General features: G+C 36.4%; 1 pseudogene; it reads right to left on the bottom strand.

Moving 5' to 3' along the window:
• Positions 1-652: 652 nt before the first annotated feature.
• LOC131143959 (polyphenol oxidase, chloroplastic-like) lies at positions 653-8,145 on the bottom strand (annotated as a pseudogene).
• Between the last annotated feature and the right edge of the window lie 1,803 nt (positions 8,146-9,948).

Below are 9,948 nucleotides of genomic sequence, written 5' to 3' on the forward strand. Positions count from 1 at the left end.
TTTTTTTAATATAAAATTATATTAATTTTTGTTTCAATTTAGAGAGGCACAAAATTAAAGTTAAAAAATATATGCTTTTAGACACAATGGTAATGTAAGTTGAAGCCTATTTTAAATAATCTCAATCTTATTTTGTGTAAATCTACGCTTATGTGTTGGCCAATATTAATTACTGTTGTTAAATTTTATCTAAGGTACATCATATTAATTAAATATTTATTAGCTATGTTCAAGCTCACTCAATTTTCTAAAATACCAAATGTCAACCCGTGCGGTACTAATGAAACCCAAAAAATAATCTTTTATTAGTCAAGATAAATTTTATGTAGCCAAGAACAAAATGCAATCCTAAATTAATGTTGCGTATAAGAAGCATAATATTATTAACAAAAAGATAACATTGTTAAGTCTAGAAGCGAATGGTGTGATTTTATACTAATATTATAATGCAAGTAGAGTTTTTTTTTTTCCCCTTTTTCATTTCAATCCATTTTTGACTTATATTCATTATCATTAAATACATTAAAAGGCATTGACTTAAATTAGATTTTTGGAAAAGAGCATTAGAGGTTATCTACCTGTAATGTACTCCTATGCTTATTTGCATGGTCGTTCATAGTACCTTAGAAATGCTAAAAGGTGAGAAGTTGATTCAAGAAGCAAGCTCAATCTTGATGCCGCCAATGGTGACAACACCTCCCCCAGTCTGAGGGACCAAAGTCACCACCACGCTCTCATCCTCCTCCGCCCCCAAATCCTCCAACACATCACTTATCCCCAGCCTTAACCCCGTCCTCATCCTCTTCTCGTGCTTGTATATGTGCTTGTGCGGCACGCTCACAAAACTTCCCGCCAACTCCGCCGAGCCCGGCTGCCGGCCCCCCTCCCCCACCTCCTCATCGTTCACGTACACATCAAACTTCACGTACACATCCCTCTCCACCTCTATATTCTCTATCACCAACACCTCCTCCTCTTCCTCCTTCTCCTTCTTACTCCTCCGCACTCTCGGCCTCCTCACCACCACCCTCACCATCTTGTCCAGTGTCTTCGGGAACCCGCTGCTGCCGCCGTCGCCATGCGTGTGCTTCGACATTTCCATAGCTTTTGCTTCACCGGAAGTGTTAAAGCCTAGGGTGGCCGCAGCCCTCGATCTGCGCGGCGCCGGTCGTGAGCTCAGCCACGGAATGTCCACGTCCTGATAAACGTATCCCAGCTTTTTGGTGTCCAAACAGTCGCGTACCTTCACGCGCACGAGCTGTGCGTTCTCGTCGTAGAATAGAAACCCGGAATCCAACCAGTCCGGGTCGGTGAAGTCCGGCCGTTTTCCACCTAGTTCCTTCCAAACCGTCCACATCCGATCCACGTTCGCGTGGTGCGCGTAGAAGATAGGGTCCCGACCCGCCGAGTAAAAATTTCCCATGTCCTCCAGATTGGGTTGGGTCCAGTCCCCGCACCATACGTGAACCGGACCGTGGGAAAGTTTTCGATGGACCCCGCTCCCGGGTCGGGCTCGTCTCCGGCCCTGTACGGATTCCCTAGGAACAAACTCGCGTTTTTTCTGTTCGACACCATTTGACGGTACATGACGGAGAGGTTGCTCGCCACCAAGTCCTTCGTACTCGCCGTCGTATCCTTGCTGTTGAAGGCGAGATCCACGACGGAGGGCGGCTAGTGGCTGGCGTCGCGAAGTGCGTCGTAAAGCGGCGATTTGGGGTTCGAATACATCGCCGGCATCTGAATGCCAGGAGGAGAGTCCCAGTTCCAAATTGGGAGAACGAAAGTGGGGTCGCAGATCAGTTTCCCGAGGATATTCTCGTGAAAGTAGAGATAGAAACGGTGGAAGGGGAAGAAGAGCCAGGAGTTGTGGACTTGGAGGTCCAGGCTGGGAAACCCCACTTGCTGGTACGCGCCGTCGCAGTAGGCGCAGTGGACGTTGGCCTGGTTCTTGAAGCTGCGCGGGTCGTCGTCCGGGAGAGCTTTCATGAGCTCGACTGCTTTGGTGTACTTGGTCACGTACTCGTCGTCGACCAGATGCACCGCGGGCCGAACGCGCAGGGCGGAGGATGGCGGCCGATGCTGGAGGTCAGTGATGGTCGCAGATACTGGAGGGCAGCAGTTGGTGGGCATTGTTTCTTCCGGCAACTCGGGGGCACCACACTGGGTCAGGTCCGGTGGAGCAATCGGGGACGCGAAATCGAAGGGGGTGGCGACGGAGAGACCTCCGAGCACGATGAGAATGTTCCGCCGTTGCCATTTATAATTGTCTAGAGGATGAGAAGGGTTTTGGTCGCCATTGGATGACGTGGCTTTGCATTAGAGTTTACGTGCATGGGGGTTGTTTGGCTTCGCGAGGGTGGAAGTGTGGAGGGATTTGTGGAAGGGACATGAAAAGACGGTGGGAATAGTGGTGGCGATGGGAGGAGAAAGAGAAGTGGCCATTGGCGGTCTTTGGGTGGAGGATGATGAAACAGCAGAAAATGAAAACAGAAACAAAATGAAATGAAGAAAAACAAATACAGCAACCTGAAATATACAACGGAGAAACCGAATATTTGTTGCAACAGATTTCAGCCGCCGCAAATGAAATCTTTGCACGTGTTTAACTAAAATTATTCATCATCAGGTGAGGTGTCCACTGAGAACTGTTCCGGTGTAGGATAACAGATTTATCGCAGGACCTGGGAGTTGAAAATGATGAGAGCATGGTGGTGACTTTGGTCCCTCAAGATTAGGTTGATGCAGTCACCAATGGTGGAGCCAAGATTGGGCTTGCTTCTTCAATCTTCCTTTTTACAACCATTATATATCATTTGGAACTGATATCTCTAGCCACTTCTCCGGGCTTAGGAAATCAGACTTTCGATGTTCCTCCTACCAATTATTTGAAGCCTATTCTCTGCCGAGTGTTTTTTCCCCTGATGAGCTTCTCAGTGTTTCTTGTTGCTCTTTGGTGATATTGCAACCATGTATTTAATTTAAACTCGTTTCTAGTAATTTGAGATCTAAGCACTGACCTGATGTTTGGAAGATGTCATGGATTTGGATTTGCGAGGATTTGGATAAGACTAAAAATTGTTTGTGGAACTTTTGCAGCTCAGACATATCCTTTGTTTGGAAAGAACTGATGGAAGTTTTTAGCTCCATGATTGAGTTTGAATATTTTTGAACATCTTCTTGAATTTGTTCAAAGTATGCTGATCTGAGGCATGCAAAAGAAATTAGAAAAAAAAAGGAATTCTTTAGTTTGTTCTCCCCCATTTTTGCTGTCTTGTGTTGATATCATTATATAACTTGTCAACTTTATACGCTAAATGGATATATGAGAATTTAGGTCATTATTTTTTTAAGTTCATTATTAATTTATTTTTCCGGTGACGTAAAAATTGAAATTAATTAAAATCATTAAAAATTTTATATTAGAATTTAAATGAATTTACTAATGATTATATAGAACAAATTTTTTTACCTCAACTCTTTGCGGTTAGTTGATCTCTTTTGGATGTACAAAGTGATGAATATAGACAGGTAACTCAAGTTGAGAATACGTAATGACATTTTGAAGATGTCAATTTATTAGTAAGTGACACAACGAGGATCAATGAGAGCCAAGAAAGTGTTGGGATTTGTCCCACATCGGTTGTGGAAGGGGCTTGGTGGTCTGTTATTAAGTGTGAGAGAAAACCTCACCCCATGAGCTAGCTTTGGGGTTGAGAAGGCTTGGTGGAAGAGCCTTCTCACCCCATGAGCTAACTTTTAGAATTGAGAAGACCCAAAACCACCCAACACTGGTATTAAAGCCCATGGTTTCTCCGTGGAATGCTGGGCATGTGGTGCTGCCAATTTGGTGAGCCCAATTCGTGCGGAGTTTGAAGCCCAATGTGTGAGGGGGAGATTGTTGGGATTTGTCCCATAGCGGTTGTGGAAGGGGCTTGATGATCACTTATTAAGTGTGAGGGAAAACCTCACCCCATGAGCTAGTTTTGGGATTGAGAAGGCTCAAGACCACCCAACAAAAAGAAGACAAAAAATAGTCAGGCTTGAAGAAAAGGAAATGGAAGCCAAACCATTGGAATTTGTATGTACATTAGATGGAGATGGGAAGAGGTGTGCATTGTTATGTGGAATTATAAATTTCATAAATAGATAATGAAGGTTACATTTGAAATTTTGATTTTTGTCACTTTAAATTTCCATGATTTTGCTTTAAAATCTCTTATAAGCAAGTCTTTTTATAAACTTAGTACAAAACTAAATCAACTATTATCTCACAAATATAATACACATGAGATTTAAGTTAGCATTATCTTCATGACAACAAATTAAATAGGCCCAAGGTTAATATCTTATTAAGTTCTCGTGCGGATGGGCCGAAGCCCACAACAGGTGGGCTCAGCTCTGCAATATCACTCAACCTCAACTGGGCTTGTCCCTGACTGCCCTCAAATGATGTTATGGGCCTCTTAACAAAAATAAATCAACCCATAAATAAAAGTCACGGACTGCTCACTCATGGGCCCCCCTAAATTTCACTTAGACAAAAATAAATTTTGAAAATTTAATTTTAATATAAAATTATATTAATTTTTGTTTCAATTTAGACAGGCACAAAATTAAAGTTAAAAATTTATGCTTTTAGACACAATGGTAATGTAATTTGAAGCCTATTTTAAATAATCTCAATCTTATTTTGTGTAAATCCATGCTTATGTGTTGGCCAATATTAATTACTATTGTTAAATTTTATCTAAGCTATATCATATAAATTAAATATTTATTAACTATGTTCAAGCTCACTCAATTTTCTAAAATACCAAATGTCAACCCGTGACATACTAATGAAATCCAAAAAATATTTATTAACATAACATCGCAAAAATAATAAAAGAAACCAACTACCAAAAAAAATAAAATAAAATGATACCATACTATACTAATCACTCATTTATATTGTAACGACCTCAAAACTATACATACAAGATTAGTGGAATAATCATAAAAAATTAATTAATTAATTAATTATTAATTAAATAATATAATATAATATAATAATATTATTTATATATATATATATATATATATCTCTCTCCATGATCCTTTAGGAAATCTAATTTCCTCCCTATTCTTTCAGAATCCTCTCTCTCTCTCTCTCTCTCTCTCTCTCTCTCTCTCTCTCTCTCTCTCTCTCTCTCTCTCTGCCATTTCTTAGTCGAATTGAAAAACGAATGTCATTCACGGATCCCAACTTCCCTCTCCAAGGATTTAATCAGAGAGATTTCATCATCCGCACGTTGTAGACACCACTTCAGAGTTAGGGTAAGTTTACTAGATTATGTCAGAATTTATTTTAAAATATTCTTGATTAAATTTGGGTACGTGAATTTAATTATATTCATGTTATTTAAATAGATGCCTGGGTTAGATTAAATAGCGTGGATTTGATTATATCGGGTTTTTTGATTATATTGGTATTAAATTAAATATGCGAATTATTATACATTTTCTCTGGTAATTTATTAGAATTATAATTATTATACAAATTGTGCGACATAAGTTTATTTTATATAATTGCATAATTGAAAAAAATTGGGATTTTTGCGATGTTATGTTTATTACCTAAATTATTGTGAATAATGTTGAGATTTTATTACAAAGTTTATGTTAGGAAAATGATCAGGTTATAATACTGTTTAATTGCATAAATTGTCTTATATATTTTAAGAACCCTGATAACCGTAGTTACAGATGAATATTAGTGCAGTCATACTGTTGTACAAGTGTTGGTGGTGAATAATCAGTTTGACATGAGTATGAGAATGATTATGAGGATGTGACAAACAAACTGATCTTATAGACATAAACTTTTGATTTAGTTTAGTTGGTTGGTGCCCAACCAACTAAATCCAGTTTTCGGACCGCACAACACGATCGTGGGGGTTAAACATGACATGACATGACAAAAAAGGAGTTCTTTATATATATATATATATTTGTATATTTATGTGATTATGATCATATGATAGACTTAAATTATGATTTGAAGGAAATTACGTATATTTTTTTTTATATGTGGTGCACTGTTTTATAAATGTGGGTTTAAGAGTTAAATTATTAAATTAAATATTTGCAAATGCGATATTTATTAGAATATAATTGTTGAATGTATTTTTATACTACATCTCATTTTAACCACACACTGATAATAATCTAACCCTTGCTTACTGAGAGGTGTCTCACCCCAATTTTTATCAAACAGTTCAGATATCTTGAGGAGCATAATCGAAATCAAAGTAGCATAGCGGAAGCGTGGGTGAGATAGAAGAGTTAGTTAGGAGAAATATTTAATTAGTTATGTTTATAATGTTTTGAAAATTTTAAGGTGGTATAAAATTTGATATTGGAGATATTATTATTATAATGAGGTTATTTAGTACTCTGATATAAATAAATTTGAGGTCTTCCGCTGTATAAAATTCGGATTGTCACAATTGTTATTAGAGCTAATATTTGAGTCACCATAGTTGGTATCAGAGTAAATATTTGGGTCACCACATATATAATGAATGAATTTGAACAAACTTTTAGTGAGTCACACTTTTGATTTGCCCTAACTAATATATATGCATTGTTGCGTTTGCATGGTGCTTACTAAGTGACATTCATACACATGCTTTCTACCCCATTTCCTTTTAGGTTGTGGAGGCAATATATAATTGATAAGAATATATAATTGAATGCTTGGATTGTTTCGTTGTGATAAAAACTCTTTCTTAGAGAGAGAGAGAGAGAGAGGTACCTCCACCACCATGTGTTTACTAAAATGTTTGACACATTCAACAATTGTTTGTCTATCGACATTGAGTGTTGGCTCAAATCTTAAGTGTGCTATTATTTACTTGTGTGCTTGTGGAGAGAAATAGTAATAATGATAATAATAATCATTGCTGAATTTTATAATATGAAATTCAATAAATATTATGAAATTCATTTGCATGTCTTTTGAAATAATCATAAACTTATATAAATTACGGCAATAGCCTTTTTTGTGTGTGGGAATTGCATGTTGCACACATTGGATCCATGTTGACTCAAATTTAACATAGGAATGCCAATGCTCCACATTTACATAAGCACAATGTTCATGTTGTAGTGGTATTATCCTGATTTGAACATTGCAGGCCTTAAAGAACTAGGTTTAGGGCTCATGGCATATGAGACGAAGGACTTAGGAGGCCAAGCAATTAACCCACCATCTACTTGTCAAAGTGTATAAGGTGTGGGTTTCATATCTCATTAAAGTCCTATTCTTTTAAGTGCAAAGGCTAACAAAACCAATGGTAACCACTAATCACCCACAACTGCTCAAAATAAATTCGCAAACAAATTTGGTAAAATTAGGTTTTTGGAAAAGAGCATTAGAGGTTATTTACCTGTAGTGTACTCTTATGCTTATTTGCATGGTTGTTCATAGTACGTCAGAAATGCTAAGTGCAAAAGGTCAAATAGACTCATTTGAAAAATAATGATTCAAGCATCAAGGGTTAAAATTAACTTTGGCAACTGTAAAAACTCCATTTTATCTTACCATTAGATAACAAAACTTAAGAGTTTTTCTTTAATTTAGTTTCTTTTAGTCATTGATTTTTAGGTGCCGTCTAAGGTTTTTACCTAATGATTCTCTTGCTTTGATTCTCTTAATCTCACAATCTTAAATTGTGATTTCATTCATGGGTCTTTTAGTATATATGTGTACATCAAGTACAATATTTAGAAGAATAAAAATTGAAATAAGTCTTTAGTCTTGAGCTGTTATTTTTGGGCTTTCTTTATCACCTGTGCACCAAGAAATTCCAAGGTTAGTTCACATGTTAAGCCAATTGGGCCCATTTTGGGCCAATTTTGTAATTAAAATTTAGTGTGGGCCCACCTTGGGCCCATTTTTCAAAATGACAACCGTTGACCTTAATTTTAAGAAATTAAAAAGCCAATTATGGGTCTAAAATTTGAAAAGTCAACCAAACTTAGGCCAGAGGCAACAATTGAAGCCCAACTCAACAGCCTCACACGGTTGTTCCCCATGACAGACAATGCATGCCTGCCTTCCCCTCCCCCATGTAGCGTTTTTTCAAGGTGGTTGGTTCCCATTGCCAGCCAACTTCACCAATTCTTGATGTACTTGAGGTGTTGAAAAAAGTCGTGGAGAACACCTAGGATCTCTTAAGCTCTTTCCCTTTTCCATTAGATATGTTGATTGACACGATCTATGGAGATAAAAATTGAGATTCATTTTTTTAGTGTCATAAAAAATGCACTAATAAAATTGTTTGTTGATTCCAAACATGATCTCAAGCCATAAGCATGTGATAGCAAAATACATAGAGTTCACGTACCTTACACCATAGAGTCTGCAAATTTTCAAAGCGTCCCTTGTTTTGATCATTTTTTTAGGATGAACGATGTAGTTTTCCTATTGTACGCAAGAGGTACATTCCTCCTCAAATGATAACATTAAGGGCAATTGTCAATCTTGATTTTTCATTGTGCATGCTTTGGCAACTATGTAATTGTCAAGATGTGCCCAACATTGATTATACTCTTCATTCTAATATTACATTTGGGAGCTTGGATACTAGGTCTTTGATTTAGACTTGTAGATTTAGACAAAATACAATACAACATTATGTTGAATTTCATACAAATTCAAAGTTTGAAATATATGCTCTCAAACACAACCTAAAGGTAAAGATTAATTTCATTTAACAGCCGAGTATCATAAGCTTGCAAATAAACCACATGCTCTATAGAGTCTATAGGAATATTATTTTAGTTTATATGCCTATAAGCATGCCATTAATTAAATTGAATTGCTTATGACCGAAAAAAAGTAGAGCATGTAATTATTGGTTGTTATTGAATAAAGTTTTAAAGTATTGTGGTTATATTTTTGGACAAAAGACAATAACCTCTAACAAGATTTGATAAAAAAACATTAACTTTTTCGGAACTTTCTAAAGTCCTGTGAACCTTCCTTGAAATTCGACAAAAATGAGACAGACATTTCTTGATATTTGGCTTACAGGTAGACTAAGTAGAGGATTAAGTGTCTTAAAAATCAAATATTAAGGTTACATTTGATTTGCGAAATGCCTATTTTCAAGAATAAATTAGTTTTAGCATGTTAGTTACAATAAGTTATACAAGAAATTATGTTGATATGAATCATTTTATGAGTTCATAATGAGAAATGAGTAAGGAATAATTATTTTCAAATTTCATCATGAGAATGTCTATTCCTTTCTTATTACATGTTGAATGAAATAATTAGAAATATATAAAGAATACTTATTTCCTTGATTTCCAAAATTTGAACTATATTCCATCTTATTTTAATGAATAATTATTCCGCTAAACCAAACGGGTCGAAAGCGATGTTTGTGAAAACTTTAAAACTTTAAGAAAATGTTTATATCTTTTTACCAAATTTCAAGAGAGACCGTATCTCTCTACCAAATCTAACTAACATCTTCATCCTATATTTTAGTATTATTTATTAATTTATTAGAAGTTATTAATTCTATCAATCCTTCTCAAAAGGTGAAACGCAATCTTGAGATTTGTCAACGAAGCAAACCACACGGCAATTTCAGATTCAGCATCGAAGAAACAAATTCAATTTCTAGGAAACCAAACGCCCCTAACTCTCCAGTTCCGTGCACATGTTTAATTAAACTAACTAAACACAGCTGGTCATACGTTGATTCTTCCCATTGATTCTATTATTGGCTTTGACAGAGGAAGATGATCTCCTACACCTTGCTTCATTCCTAGGGCATGCAGCAATAATATTGACCAATTAATAATTTAATCTAATTTAATCACTCAATTAAGCAAATGTTATAAGAACGATCGCCGGAGCGAGCCGTTTAGCTCAATTTTTTTTTTCAGATT

This window comes from Malania oleifera, chromosome 12, assembly GCF_029873635.1.
Source record: "Malania oleifera isolate guangnan ecotype guangnan chromosome 12, ASM2987363v1, whole genome shotgun sequence".
NCBI classification, from domain to species: Eukaryota; Viridiplantae; Streptophyta; class Magnoliopsida; order Santalales; family Ximeniaceae; genus Malania; species Malania oleifera.